Source organism: Netta rufina (assembly GCF_964035555.1).
Source record: "Netta rufina genome assembly, chromosome: 2".
Taxonomy (NCBI): Eukaryota; Metazoa; Chordata; class Aves; order Anseriformes; family Anatidae; genus Netta; species Netta rufina.
The window spans coordinates 37,970,193-37,986,451 of record NC_140124.1 but is presented as its reverse complement, the minus strand read 5'-3'; the positions used below and the strand labels follow the sequence as shown (position 1 = coordinate 37,986,451).

Genomic DNA, 16,259 nt, shown 5'->3' with positions numbered 1-16,259 from the left:
CTAATATAATAATTAGGAATATGTAACTACAGATATTATTTTGTTCATATATACAAAGCTTACATGTCTTGTGACTCTACATATCGGTCTTATTTTGAACGTAAACCAAGGTGTAAGCATTTTGTTCTTAACCCCCCATAATCGTGTTAATACAGAAAACAGTATTTGGGATTTATTTTTCCATTTATTGTTGTGTAAGTAAAAGGGATTCATCCCCTCACAATGAAAACAGTGGTCTAATTTTGGGGTGGAACCTCCATTCAGGCTTAAATTGGCATTTTAAGTGTTACTATGAGCCTAACAATTGATTGCAAATGAAACAAGAATAAACTACTTTTGGCAGATTCTGCTGTTGTTTTTCCTGCTGGCTTTTGTTCTAGCTTTTATTTTCTATGGGAAAATTTTCATATTGAGAATACTGAAAGGGCCAAATCTTTTAAGACATCCCCTAAGTGCACACACAATTAGATATCCTATGCTCATATAATTACTCCAGTAGTTATTTAGACAACTCACAATTGCCTGATTTGAGTACACAGTTGGAGTATGTGCCAAAGGCAGGTGCATACTTTTTTTTTTTTTTTTTTTTTACAGTAGCACAAATCTACAGGTTTATAGAAAAAAGGTTTTGATAATTTCAGGAAAAAAACAATAAATAAAAACAACATTTAGTGAATCCTGCCTATATCTTCAACATACAATGTGCTGTAACTCTTTACATTGCCCTTTCACCTCCCAAATGCATGCTACTTATACACGTGTTCTTATATAAAATGCACTGAATTCCAAAGGCAGAAAGTATGTATTTCCATGTGTTCATAGTGGACAGGTCATTGTGATATACACAGACTGACTGTAGATGGCTGTATGATTTCTAAATCAAATGCTGTGTCCTGTATTGAACAAAATTATTTCATTACTGAGCTCCTTAAAGTATTCAAAACATTTATTACTAGACAAGAATTAGATGCTTGACTGCTTGGCTTTTATTTTTTTTCTTAATATTGAGATCTACTCCAACATAAAAGACAGACAAACAGAAAATCATTATTTCAAACAGAAAATGAAGCAACCTGATTGAAATTAACAGATATGAAGACATGCAAGGAAATCCTTATGTCTTCTTCTTTATATATATATATTTAAATCTACTAACATTTATCTTTAAATTGCTCTTTCTACTTTACACATTCTGTTGTCGCAAGAAATTTAAATGCATTGCTGTAAAACACTACCATCAGCAGGCTGGAACCTACTTTGGTCTCTCTCTTTTCTTAATCAAACATCTGGGAACCAAAAACATCTGTAGACTGGCATGGAGTTAAGATTTCCTCTCAAAGTATCTTTGGTAAATCCACACGGATGGGCTGATTATCTTGCCCTGAAACAGCCCACAAAGCAAAAAAGTTCTCTGGAAATCAGGAGAATTATAAGAAATGTCGTCAGAGATGAGATACAATACATTCATCATACAATTACTAAACTTAACACATTTTATTCTGGTTTTGTATTTCTAGGTACCTCTGATTGACCCTTCCTATGGTGCCCTGACGCACGATGTGAGAATCAAACTGCACCAATTTTAGGCTCATTGTTCCAAGATGCAGACTCAAATAATACAGCTGCTTTAGCTAGTGCTGGATTAGGGACGATGTCTCTAATTTATCCTTTTTGTCCTGTATTGGCATACCCCAAGAACAGCTAGGGTACGCGCTGCATTAGAAGGTGCAATTAGGAAGTTGTCACAAATTGCAACCTGGGGTACACTTCATCTTTGAATGGTTGTTGTTACAGTTCTTCTCAGAAGTAAAACAAACTCCAGGGTACTAGAGCTTGTAAAATAGCTCACATTTCTTCTAGAGAGAAGAAATGGGAAAGTGTCAAATGAGAAAGGGTCAATGCCCAAGGAGCAGTAACTCAGTTTCCCCTGCCTCACACACCCACGGCTCTGCCCACCCTGCAGCCGGAGCACTGGGCAGGAGGGGTTGGGTCATCCTGGGTGCCAGCAGACACAGCTGGGCACATCGCTTCGTGGTTTCGTGTTTTTATGCTCGTGACACCTCTTTCCTCCTTCCACGAGGAAGTTTGCTGAGTGGTTTGAACCCAGCCAGCAGGGGAGCAACGTACTGGATCCACTTCGAATAACCTTAACTTCAGCTGACTCCTGAGTTTGTTTCATGCACATAAATCCCCCGGGCTTCCGCAGAGGACGAAAGGCCTCGGAAAGAAGGCAAACCTCCTCATTTCAACAACTCCTAGCGCCCCTCTTTCGCCAGGAGCGGGCGGTGACAGAGCTGCGCGGCAGCCCGGGGCAAGGCCAGACCCGACCCTTCCCTCCCTCCTCCTCCTTTTGCAGCTCTCCCCGGTCCCCGGAGCACCCCCGGCCCCCCGGGGCACCCCTTAACCCCCTCGCCCACCCCAGCTCCCGGCCGTGCACATGGAGGAGGCGCTGCGGGCTGTGGGCGGCCGCAGCCTCACGGCGCAGCGGGCGCCTGCGCTCATGGAGCCGGGGGGGGGGCGGTGGTTGAAGGGGGGAAGGCGGCGCCATCGCGCGTCCCCGCGGGCGGGCAGCGAGCCCCAGCCCTTCCCCTTCCCTTCCTTCCCTTCCCCTTCCCTTCCCCGGGCCGTCCCCCACCGCCTCCCCCTGCCCCGCGTCCCTCGCAGGGCGCCGGGCCGGCGCTGGGGGGCTGCGAGCCGCGCAGGGAGGGAGGGAAGGAAGGAGGGGAGGGCAGGCGGGGGAGGGAGCGGGGAAAGACAGAGAGAGGCTGAGCCAGCTCTTCATGCCACTGCAGGCAGCAGCAGCAGCAGGTAAAACCAGCCCCGGGGCGTCTGCTCCCCTTCACCCGCTTGCCCCCCTCTCCCCCGCAGGCAAAGCGCAGGCCCCCGCCGTGGCCTCTCCCGGCTCGCCGGGGCCGGCGGCCGGCGGCGGGCAGCAGCGGGGCCGGTGAGGCCTTGGCGCGGCGGGGCTGCCGCTGCTGCTCCACTCCGCTCCGCTCCGCTCCGCCCGGCCCGGCACGGCTCGGCGCAGCCCGGCCCGGCCCGGCTGCTGCCGCTCCCGGAGCGCCCAGGGCAGGTGCCGCCCGGCAGGGAGCTGCGGAGGCACAGCCTCGTTCCTGGGAGGTGGAAGCAGGGAGGGAGGAGGAGGAGGAGGAGGAGGCAGAGTGGTCACACGGCTTTCTTTCCCCTCCGGATTTTTTTTTTTTTAATTAATTTATTTATTTTTATTTTTTAACTGGTGGTGGTGATGCTGGTGGCTGAGGAGGGGAGCTGAGGGCTGAGCGAGTGCTCTTTTTGCAGGCCTTGGGAAAGAGTTTGGAGGAGGAGGCAGGTTTCCCTCCACTTTGCTGCCTCCAGAGACTCTTCCTCCTTGTTCCCACCTGCCTGCCCCCGCCTGTGTTAGCTGACCAGCGCGCTGCCTTCAGACTGACAGCTGCAGATCGAGCTTCGCTGTCACCTTTCAGATCTAGTTTACCTCTCACCTTTGTTTTTCTACAGCAGCTCAGGTGCTGTAGGAAGTATGGATCCCAGTGCAAGTGCTGCAGTTAGCACGTTTTAACTCATTGCGAGTTTTATACTCACGTTGCTGTACTGCATCCACCATGCATTTGAGATTCAAGTGGTGCTGAGCATCCTGGAGGCTCTGTGGTCTGCTTTTAAGGGTCAGTTTTAAGAATGTCCCATCATGTTGACATAACGTTGCTTTAGTGGTATATATAATTTTAAATACTTAACAACCAACAAACATGATAGTTAATACGTGAAAGATCCATGTTCCAAACTGTACTGGATTGGGAATCAGGACTCGAGAATACTCTCCTATTTTTGCCACGTGGCTACACAGCATTCGTTCACCACCTTGCTGTCAGTACTCCTGCTAACCTGCCTTTACAAAGTACTCTGAAGCTTGGTTAAAAAGCACTACATAGTAGAAGTATTTCTCTTCATACCAGTGAAACTTCATTGAACTTGTGATTTGTCAGTTCAGTTGTTTGCCACACTCTAATTCAGCTACTTGCTGCTAATGTCCCTGTGAAAACTAAGCCTTCCAAAATGTATCCCAAATGCACGTGGGCTGTTTGTTGGCATTGAAAATATTAAAAAAAAAAAAAAAAAAAAAAAAAAAGTAATACTGAGTTAAATTAATCCTAGATCCTACCTCTCTTAATCATCATCTGCTGTTAGCTTTGTAGCTTGCCAATTCAAACACCACAAGGCCTAGAACTGGGCAATAAGAACGGCATATTGTTTATGGGCAATAATGCTTTTTCACTTTTGAAGCCAGTCCTTGTTTTGTAAAAATTGTCTGACTTACTGTCATTGTGAATAACTAATTGTTATATAATAACTTTTTTTTTTTTATTGAAATGTGTGGCCCACTCATATCACACACATGTAAACAGAAAACTAAACAAAGCCTGCCCCAAATAAATTGTTGAGTTTTTAAACTCTTTGTACACTTTCTTACTTGAAATTGGTAATTTCCATTGGGCCAACAATAAGAACTTAGCCTTATATAATTTGTGCACCTACATCATGAACTTCAGCTTATAACAAAGTATGAGAGCATGAGTGATTCCTCTCTACATATAAGTGTATACTGGAAGGAAGGTGCATCTTTTTCCTCCTCTGGATTTTATGATGGCATCATAATTTGCAGAAATCCTAGGTATAGTCAACTCCTACGAAAACCGAACATTTCAAAAGATAATAAGAGCATCCTTTTGTTAGTGATGTGAAGATCAAGGCTGTTCTCCAGCTTTGTGCAAGTGTGACAAAGTAGTCGCTTGTAATGGTAGTGTTGTTCAAGGAGGAATTAAGCTGGTGAGGTTCTTGTGTGTTTCACTCCATTTCACCTGAGAAAAGCACGTGCTTGATTTTACACAAATAGTTTGCAGTTTCTGCTGCAATGGTAGCAAAGCTCACTTGTCATGCAAAAATGGTTCTTATATCTTTATCTTTTAAATGCTGTGGCACCTACCTTTCAGCAGTATAAATGAAAACATTCCTCTCACACTTTGCGTTATAGCACTGGGTTTACTTGAACATTGTTCTTTTCTCTTTGCTTTGCTTTCAATAGCACTTGTGTCTCTTGGACTTTGCTACCTCAAATTAATGTGCAAGAAAAGTGGGATTTAGGGAAAATGTGTTGCACATACTCTGCCTGCCTATGGTTTATGCAAATATAGAGATCTTTGCTGTCTCTGGGTTATTGTTGTATAAATTCATTTTTTTACTCCGGACGGACTATGCAAAGAACGGCTTTGCACTTCTCCCTGAAAGGAATTCTGTTGCTGAAGTCTTTTTAGAAAGTTTACTCTGAGCTCTGTCCTTAGGAGTTTTATCTTAAACTGTTAGGTATGCTGCTGTAATTGGCAACAGCTGTTGCTGAGAATTGTGGAGGATAGACAGTTTCGGAGATAATCAGCTCCTAGTCCATTTGAGGCTTTGTTGATTAGCACGTGTAAGAGAATTTTGGATCAGGAGCCGGTGATGACTGCAGAGTGCAAATGTGGTATGGTATGTAAACTGCTTGGCTTAGCCTCTACGCTGCTCTCTAGTAAGCTATAGGTTGTGTGTTTCTTCTAAGCCCGGAAATGTGCCCAAAACAGGCCACTCTGTAGCCCTTACATGCACAAATATTTGGCTGAGTTGTGCACTAAGAGGAAGAGGGTTGTGAAACACGATAGGATTTGTTTGCCTCTGTTGGATACATCAGTGAAACTTAAACTTTTTTGACCCCCAAAAGAAGGGGCTTAGTTGTAGCCATTTCCAGTTTTGGGGAAAGCTGCTACTGTATTCTGTGTTTTGCTTGACAGCGTTTTTGTTAGTGAACCAGGTGTCATTGTGTGTTTGTTTGTTTATTTCTGATATTGCAGCGTGGCCAAGTACTTTATAAAGTGAATTTGAAAATGATGCAGAATTTGAAGTCCTTGTCACGCTGGATAGCATTATAATGGGATAAATCTTACTGTTTTTATTTGTTGAATAGAAAACAGAATGATTTTAATCGTACGGGAATCTGTGTGTGACAGTTGTTGAGGAGCAATAGTTGACTGTATTTACACTCTGAGAGCTGGAATAAGAAGTGAGAGCCACACTAGAGCAGTTCCTCAAACTGTGTCCAGACCTTGGAGATGAACACGCTGCATTTAGCAATCCATGTGGGTAAAGGCTGATGGATTACTAAACAGAACAGAAATAGGTGTTTTGCTTCTGTTAAAGCTAGATGTGGGTTTCTCAAAGGACTGGACTCACAAGATGACCTGAAATCTACTTGGAAATAGTTTGAAAATAATAGGAGGAATGATACATGTATGTCACTGGTGTTAAACTGAGTGCGGCGCAAAGAGGCAGTATCCCCGTATCTTGTGCTCTATTTAAAAAAAAAATTACTTCTGTGCTATTAAAGTTGAGGGGCTTTTTGTTCTGTTAATGGGTCGGCAAATCTTTATTTTAGGTCTATTAAAGAACATTATTAGCACACTACTAATTAATCTAGTTATGTGAAAAGTTTGAATTGCATGTAGTACCGTACTGAGTCCTGTGGTGCTGCATTGGAGTGGGGATCAAATCTGTCTTAGATGAACATTTCACCTTAAATGTTTCAGCATCAGTTTTAGTCTGAGTGAGTTTTTCTCGACGAACTTACAGTTGGCTAAGCTGTTTTTAAAAGTGTATCAAGATACTGAGAATCTACCATTTACTTCTCTGGATGACTTGTTTCAGTGATTCATCTTTTCCACTATTTAAAAATAAGGCATGCAATTATTGTTTGAATACATTTGAATGCATCTGTCTTTCACTGGTTCTTGTTATCTTGTCTGAATTCTTTATGGTGTCGGGCTGCCTTAAAAAACTTGATTTGTCCCTTTGACACAGTGTTTTCATTCCTCTGTATGGTGGCAGCCCCTAGCATTTAAAGACAGATACAAATTTAAAAATACCTAGTCTTAAAAGAGGATCAACAGATCACAGATTAATGGGCTGACCTGGCTGCTCCAGGACTCTGGAATAAGTTTAACAAGTGTGCTGATTCGAAATGTTTGTCTCACAATGTTTTTTAACATCTGATCTGGAACATCTGTTTAACAAATGAGCTGGAAAGAAAATCAATATAATGCGATACAATTATACCATTTTGAATCTTCCCAGCTATAGAAGGAAAGTATTTATTGGCTATTTTTGATCGTTCTGCATGATTTTTAACACTTCTGCCACCTCTGTCTAGTCATGGGCCTATGCTGTTGCTTCGGGGGCTTGTTCCTAACGTTGTTGGCTGTGTTGTACAGGGATGTTTTACGTCTCTCAGTTTTTACACTTCATAAATCTAATTTATGTTGATGGTGATCCAGCCTCGCCTTTTCTGTATTGTTCTCCTTGCTTTATTTCTCTTATGCTTGCCTCTTTTATTTATTTATTTATTTATTTTCAGAAACATCAGCATTTGAACAACTAGTTTTAGCCAAAATTGCCCTTTTTGTTAGCTGTAAAACTGATCATAGATAAAAACCAGCTTAAAGATGGCTTTGGTTTTCACGCTTTTCTAAGATTTTTCCTCCCAATCAATTTTGTTCCTAACTTTTGTTTTCAGCTTCAGAAATCTCGAAACCTTAGGACTACAAGCGTGTACGTGCACGAGATGTTTGTTTAGGGAGGTTTCAGTCTGTCTGTGTAATCAGATTGCTATCAGTGGTTCTTAGACTATTCACAGTTCCCAGTCCAGTGATTTATTCATTTTAGTCATTATCATGGAATGTATGATAACTTCCCTGTGCTGGTTACTGTGAGTAGTGCTAGAAAACTGTTGCTAACAGTTTTTAAAAAGCTGATGTTTTGCCTGTTGGCTGCTTACAATCCTGGGACATTTGGTTTCATTATTGAAGTTTGACATCTTTCTTTCAGCACATTACAGATGTGCTAAGGGGAAAACACGTCCTGCTCTGTCCTTTGAGCTGAGGGTCTCTGTAACAGACCCTGCTTGCATCACCTGCTGAGCTGTCCTATTTAACCCTTAGACCCACACATAGTCCCTACACCTTGGTAGGAATTACCAGGCAATGAATGTCTGAACTGTGATTCTTGAGACTTTGATTGTGCATGCTTGATACTAAGTGCTATTTTTGTTTAATCTCCAGCTTTTCCACAACTGGACTTCTGGCTTTGTGTTGGGAAGAAGTACAGATGTCTGACGTGTATTGAGATTAGACTTGAATTTCAAGGTGTGGAACTTGTTAAAAGTTTTAAAGTATCCTTCTAGAACTGCAGAGGTGCCGTTTTGGCATTTAGACTGTGCTCTGATGTTAGTATAAGTACTGTACCTTGGATAAGGAGAATTGTCAGCTGGGCCATTGTTTTTATCACTTATCACTGTGAACAGCAGGCTGTTTAAAGGAAGTTAGAAAATCCCAATTGTGGAATAATCCCCACACCAATTTGTGTCACTTTGTAATGGTTTATGGTGCTGATCTTGAGTTTTCATCCATGTGGTGTTTTCTAGATGAGTGTTTTCTTTATCCATTGGATAATAAGTAATCTTTCTACAAGTTTTACAATACTGTATTTATAATCTAGCTTTTCACTGTCATGCTCTTCACTCGTTTGAATTGAGAAGAGTGACTTGAAGCTCAGCAGTTACTTGAGCAGCGCTGATGATTTTCTTATCTATTGTGCTTTAGATGCATCAGCAACAAACTTAATTAGCCAACACGCTGCCAGTTTACTTACATTTTTTAACTTTGTCAGTCTCATACACTGCTGATGAATATGAATGTATTCTGGGTCCTGAAATTTTCCATTAGCACTGGTGGAGGTGACCAGTGGCTTCTGCATCCCGTATAATGTGGATAGACGCACTCTTTTCCCAACCTTTTTTTCCTCCTGCCATTGTTAGTAGCAAGGCAACATCTGTATCTGGTTGATGATCTGTCTGCGTTTTACTGCTTGGACTGTGGTTTGTTGCAGAGTTGAAAAATGTTGCTCTGTTTTCTAGTTTTTCTGCAACAGATTCTCTTTCAAAATTGTGATGATTTTTCTTTCTTCTTACATCTGTGCTTTAGAAGGGGTTGTCAGTGTTCCCGCTGTCCTTTTCAGATGTAAGTTTAGCCACTTTTAAATGCAAAGACTTCAAAGACTTTGGTTTATTTCACGTTTATTTCACAATCAGTTTCGTATCAGCATCCTTGCTGCACTGTAAATGTGAACAAGAGGATCCAATGTCTAGGTGGTACTTTCTTGACTAAATTTTATCTACAGTATTCATGATTAACACGTAGTAGTTTGGCAGAGCCTTTCATATATAAAAGAAAATGACACTAATCATTGTCAGTGAGAGGGAAGCGACTTTCTCAAGGCCAACCAGCACCTCAAAGGGGAAGCTCCAGTTTGAACACAGGTTTTAGGGTATCCTACTGCAGATAGTTCAAGATTAAGCTGCAAAGTATTTAATAAATCACGTAATTTAAATGAGTTTGCCAAATTGTGGAAATGAGAAGATGACTTAAATAGACACACTAAATACTGGGCTATGTAAAAGACATTTGAGAAGTATGGTGAAAGACTAGTTATAAGGAGAGTTGTACTAATAATTACAGGAAGAATACAAGCAAATCTTTAGTAATATACTTCTCTGAATTTAAATCCACAAGGTTATTTGATAATTGTGCTGAAGCACAATGGAATAATTAGTTTCTGTAGTGAGAAGGATGGCTTTCAGCTGATACTGATGCTTGTTCTGCATGTCCTGCTTCCTGTAAAAACTTTGCTGTACTTTCCAAACAGTGGCTTGGAAATGTGCAGCATATACAGCTGGTATTTCATTTGGAACCGTGTGTATATATATATATATATATATATATATATATATATATATATATATATATATATACAATAAAAGGAGAGCTTTGCTTGACTTTCAGTTATTCATGAGTCCGCAGCAGTGCTTCCTCTTTTAGGCCTGACTCATTTTTAATGTACATCATTTGCACGTATGCCTACAGTACCAATAAATACAGTTTGGAGAAAAGTTAATAAATCCAAATACTCTTATCCATGCAATTCTTTATGTATATATATATATATATATATATATATATGTATGTGTGTGTATGTATGTGTATACACATACACATATATGTGTATTGTTTGTAGACTGATGGACAAAGCTGGTGCTGCTTGTGATGATGCCTTTCAACGTTCATTGTACAGCACACTCTTTATGTGTAATAAAGTAAGCAGTTTAGAATAACAGACCGAAGAGTTGATCGTCTTTGGTTTTAATTGCAGATTGATGAAAATGTACAGCAGATAATATTTAAAAGATTATTTCCTTTTGAAGTTTGCACATATTGGGACCCCTGTAAATTTCATTTCCGTAGCTGTTTGAGAGAACCGAGGGTGAGGGTGTGCAGAGGAAAGGGCAACAAGCAGGCAGCAAGCAGGAAGCTGGTGACTTCCTGTATGCAGAGGAAACTTCTGCCCAAATTAGTGGAAAAGTTTCTTCTGAACATATCAGTGTTGCTCTGTGTTTATCTTGCACCAAAAAAAAAAAAAAAAATCAAACAAAAAAAGGCGTTTTAGATTGCCAGAGTATGTGCATTATTGTTAGGACATGTTGAATTTTTTTCAAATGTGCTTTTCAAAGAAAGCAGCCAGCTACAAGAAATGAGAACATTTTATAATTGAGGCTAAACATCACCATAATTTTCTGTGAAATGACCCCTCAAATTTTATGTTGGTACTTTGTTTATTAAGATTTAAATAAGTTTATTTTGGCCAGTTCTACTTTGAAATTAAAATTTCTTTCCTATCTAGCATTTCTGAAAAACCCAGCAACCTAAATTACCATTTTCCCAATCTGATAATGTGTGAAGTAGTATAAACGTTTTACTCTCGCTACTTAAGCATCCTTGTATTCCACAAGACTCCCTTTTGTAGTCAGGATGGATTTCACCTAGTACAATGCTGCTTTGCTTTTTGGATTTGTGCAGTGCTTCCAACTGTAACTGCACTGTCCATGGGTCTTGATTTGCAGACTGCTTGGTTCAGGTGCAGGGTGATAGTTGGGGCTTGACTGCAGGTCAGGGAATGGGAAAGAGGCTTAAGGGTCAGATGAAATGAGACATGCATGGGGCAGGCTATGCCTTTACCATTTCCAGCTACTATAAACGTAGCTTTTCTGAAATGGTGTGGACCCGAGCAGTTTGCTGGTTGCTTTTGTCTCCCACCTTTGATCAGTGATGTTTCTTGATTTGGCACACTGATAGGATAAGATGTTGAACTTCTGTTTGCAGAGAAAGAAAAAACATTTTGTGCCCAGTACTGACTTCTGAGTTTTGTCTTGAGCTGTAAGCATGTCATCAGGGTGAAGTGAGGGGCGTTCTGTATCTGAGAAGAAATGAAAGCGTATATTGGAGAGGTAGGGTCAATATTACTTTTTAATAACCATATCTGATGATGACATCAGGTGTATACTTGATACAGGCATGGTGCCTTTCCCCACAAATGCAGAATCCATTTATCTGGGGGTTCAGCCCTTATGAAACCAAGTGGGGAAGAGACAAGACCAGTAGCAGCTGTTACCGCTGGACGTAGCTCCGCTTTCACATTTTGCACAACTGAGGTGGGTTGGGGTACGGACACAGAAAGAGCAACTGGCACTGTCAGCTGTTGGAAATCCAGCTGGGGTGCTGTGCTAATTGCATAGCCCTCCTGTGCATTCTGCAGTGTCAGTGATTGCAGTAAGTACTATTTTGCATCTAGTATGTTCCCTTTTTTTTCTATGATCTTTGGGGAGTTCAGAGGAAGTGTCAAAGTTTTTGTATATTAGAAGAAAGCTGGGTGACTGCCTATAAGTCAGTGTTCAAAACTGCCACATGCTGGGAATTAGAGCACACTGTTGCTTTCTCATAGCTGTTGGGTGAGGCTAGGTTTTCACATTAGTTTACAGGAATAGCATATGATATCAGTCATTGGTATAATTTCCACCGTGAGTAATTTTATCAGAGGGCAAATGTAGGCTGGGTGAACATCATTTTACACCATTTAACAATTTACCCAGTTTGGGATAAAAGTTTGTTGATAAGACTCGTTATAATTTTTGTAGGTTGACTGAAGTGCTTCATTCTCTAGAGCTGCTGTTACCTATCACTTAGTCCAAAAGCATCCTAATACAGATAGTCTTTTGCTAGTATTTCTACACAGTGTTTCCAATAAGACTTGGGATAATCTTCTCACAAATTCTGTTAAGCTCAGAAGATTCAGACTTGCACAATCCTCTTCCAGAAGTAATGGATCAATCTAGCTCAAACCATATAAACTGGAGAAAGGAGAACAGAAGGGTAGGAAGGGGGTGCCTAGGGCTCTTAAACCCATGGGTTTTAGAGGAAAGCCTTCAACAAAAAGCTTATAAAGAGGGATCGAATAGCTTTGTAAGCATCTTTCTAACTTTTTTGCCTTTTCACATGAAGCATTTCTTTCAGATCCCTCTCACCTGTTTCTCTGCAGTCTCACTGCACTAATGCTTCCAGCCCTCAACTTTCCTGACAGTGCAAGAACCTAGCATACTTCCAAGATTCCACCTTCTGAAAAACTGGAAGAAAATCAAACCAAACAGCGTGTCATGAATACTTGCTGGCCATTATTATTTCCTCTTTTATTTATTACAGTGTATGTCTCTTAGCACTTTGTGATTTTTTTGTGGGTATCAAGATCCTCTGCTTCTGTGTTTGCAAGTGGTGAGTAGGTCCAACTGCAACAGAAGTCATGGTAACGTAGTGTTGTAGGTTAATCACAGTAAGCACCACACAGCTGCTTACAAGAAAGGAAATGTAGGCAAGGAAGAATTAATGTACTGCCAGTAAAGGTACAGTCTTAAATACTGAGGCAGATTGTATTGAATAACTTCATCTGTGGGAATAATGGAAGAAATAGACTTTTAACTGAGTTCTTCCTGGACTATTGTAAGATACTATGCAATGATAAAGTTTTGAACAAAAAGAATAATGTAAAATGGCTGATGAGAGACACAATCAGTAAAGATGGTGTGCAGTTATTAAAGACTTTGGCAACCAGTAAGATGAGTATTTTAGTGGTTGCACACTGCATGGCTTCACTGGGAGGTAAGCTGGATTGTAGGTTGGGAGGGGTGGGAAAAATGATAATTTTAGGTGTGTAGGCAGGTTGAATCTTACCTATATAATTCTTGTTCAAAAACATGAACAAAGCTTCAGATGAGATGTGAATATATTTGAAGATGAAGAGGAGTTGAGGAAGATCACCTCCTCATTTTGAACCTGTGTGATGAAAATGGTGCCAAGGTGTATGTGATACTGAGAGAGGAAATAGCAGTCAAGAATTTCTCATTTTTCTCAAATGTTCAGTTTGCACAAGAAAGAAAAATCTCTTCAGTAGTACATAATCTTAAGTTGACACTGCTTCTGATGTGCTTTTCACTATCTGTACTTTCCCATCTTAAAAAAGGACTCGCGTTTCCAGCAACGCTCTGGGTTGCTAGTATTACATTTCAACTCATGCTTCTCAGTCAGACAACTTCTACAATTATTTTTTAGATTAACTTCAGAGTAAATGAAGGTTGGGTAGCAGTTTCATTTTTTTCAACGTGATAGAATTTAGTTTTCAAAGTCCTGAGCTACTTTGCAATGATTTCATCATTGAAAAGGATCCGGAACTGACAGCAGTAAATGAACTGCCAGTTGACTTGAGACTAATTCCTGTCTACAGTTAAGAATTTTGCTTGGTGAAATGTTACGGTTATGCCAATTTTATTGTTGTTAATTTTTCTTAGCTTTAAAGGAGCCAAAATAAGTGTCAAAGGCAGAAATCTGTTCGAGCAGCTAGTAATGGGTTTCTAATGATTCAGTGCTGTGTCTGCAGCATCTACTGAGGGTACTGTGGCTTTCTGTGCAGTCCCTTTTGATATGCTAACCTCTTACTTGTAACTCTTGAGCTGCATTTTTACACTTTCCCTGTCTTGACAGAATGTTTCAAAATATTTTCGCTTCTATTTGATATTTGCCTTTTCCGAGGCTGAAGCTATGTTCTGCTGTCAATTCCGCTCAAAACCTGTGCTGCCATTATGGTATATTGACTTGAAGACACGAGTAAAGGGTGGCAGACAGTGAAATGGAATTGAAATGCAAGCAGGCCTTCTAATCACATATACATGTAAACAAATGGAAAAATGTTTAATGATGTCTGTCATCTTGCAAAGGTAAAAGAGAAGATCTTTCCACCCTGGACCTTTGCTTTGATCCCCTCCTGTCAGAGCTTGAGCCCTGCCATCCAGCTCCTTAGCGTTTCTGAAGACTGTCTTACAGGCAGAGCTCCAAGTTCAACTGCTTGTGTAAACTCTTATCATCTCTGACACGTGGTCATGGACTTCACAGGATGATGCAGGGGTATTCCTGCATCCATGGGCATATATGTTACAATAGTGTTTGAAGGACTGGTGATTTTACTAATATTATAAGGAAAACAAAGAAACAAAACACAAACCTCACCCAAACTCCATCTATCCTCAGCCAACCTGGTCTCTGGAGGAGATTTTCACTGTGGCCTCACTAAGAAAAGAGATCTGGCATGAGGTCTGGAATAGTTGCCCCTTGTTAGCAACTCAGTTGCACCTTGGTGGTGGAGTGGCAGAGATCTATCTTCTCTGGGTCTAGAGGGAATGACTGTGGTGAGGTGAGATTAAAGCTATGCTTTAATTTTTATGCCCAATTAAACTTTCATTTGAAATGCCCTTGTGTAATAACAGGATGGGCTGGGGGAGTGACTAGTGACCACGTGGGGTTTCTCAATCTCTGCTGCCTTATAAACCTTGTCAAACTGCACCAAGTGACATTTAGTAGGCAGTATAAAAAGGAAATGTCTGTCACCAAAAGTAAGCAAATAAAACCAAATGTTGTACTGAACATTGAATGACTGCATCTGAATGGTTAGAGTCTGCTGACTGGGTGCAATGAAGCCTGAGGTAATCACCTCTGCCTTTCTTAAAACACTTTTTTATTTGTTTGTTTTGTTTTGCTGGATGTCGTCCGATCACGTTCATCTCTTAATTGAATTCTTTTTTTTCTCTGATTTTTCTCCTTACACATCTGATCCTCACAATTTTTTGTATTCTCTAAGGCTTGTATGAGGCCAAGTGATAATGATTTTCTTACTATGAAAGACAAGACTCTACTTGGTCTTTAATTGAAAAGTTCGTGCATGGTATCGCGCATCTTTGAGCCTTCAACAGTTGTGGACCATGACATATATGCTTGTGTCACCAAGTCTGTCTTGGTTCTGACATTCATGAAATGAGGTCTTGAAATACCACCTGTTCCCTTATTCTCTAATGAACAAAAAAGGTAATTTTTTTAAATTTACATCTCTTCGTCTCTTTCATTATACTATAGGAGGTACAGGGAGATTGTTGGTGTCTAGTCAATGTAAAAGGTGCTGTGTAAAGTAGTTCGGAATTCTAGATTAGATTCATAAGCCTTAAATATAAACATGGTATTTTAAACAAATTATGTCTTCTCTTTCAATGAATCTTGATCCTAAGAGTGCATCCAGAGCATTCTGGCCAGAAAACAGCTGCCATTCCTAGAACTGTATCAGAATGTGCAAAAACAAGAGGGGGGAAAAAGGCGAGAATAACTATTCTGTGACAATGCACCAGGGGGGCTTTCTTCTACACACCTGTAGTGCTGACTTAGTCTGCCTTAAATGAGAAATATCTGATGGACTGTATTTACTAAAGGTCATCTGGTCAGCATCGCTAGCCTCAGTGACTGGTTTGTGCATTAAGGCAATGTTATGGCAGATGGACTATTATTAGAGCAAGTGAAGCGATTCATTCTCAGTGTCAGACCACGAGAACACAACAAAGTTTTGAAATATGCAGAGTAAAAGTAAATTAGATTTGGATTTATAAAAAACTTCTACTCTTGCTTATTTTTAGTTCTTTAGCTCACTCACTTGATGTGGTTTACAGGCAGTGAACTGAGGATTTTTGTTCTAGGATTCTCTCTAGTCCAGCATGTGGAATAAAGAAGGGTGAATGGCTAACCAGGGTTATTGAGTGTTGACCCAGTCTAGTAAGTAAACGTACAACTATCTTGGTAAACCTTGGATGATGTAATCTTCATGATATCTTGTGTGCCTAGAAAATCCAACTGGAGCAGGCTTCTTTTGAAGTTGAAGATCATGTGAAATTTGTATTCACAGTGCACCTCTTTTGATCCTGGAGGTAATAC

At 40.7% G+C, this 16,259-nt stretch overlaps 1 protein-coding gene across 3 annotated transcripts in view; it reads left to right on the top strand.

The window, feature by feature from the left end:
* Positions 1–2,731: 2,731 nt before the first annotated feature.
* Positions 2,732–16,259, top strand: part of TBC1D5 (TBC1 domain family member 5) — a 319,581-nt gene continuing 306,053 nt past the window's right edge. For 2 of the 3 annotated variants that reach the window (XM_084281761.1, XM_084281759.1), the window contains exon 1: positions 2,735–2,808. The gene's annotated coding sequence lies outside the window, so the exon portion shown is untranslated. Of the gene's footprint in view, positions 2,809–16,259 lie in introns of all 3 variants that reach the window. The other variant, XM_084281760.1, reaches the window with a different exon arrangement.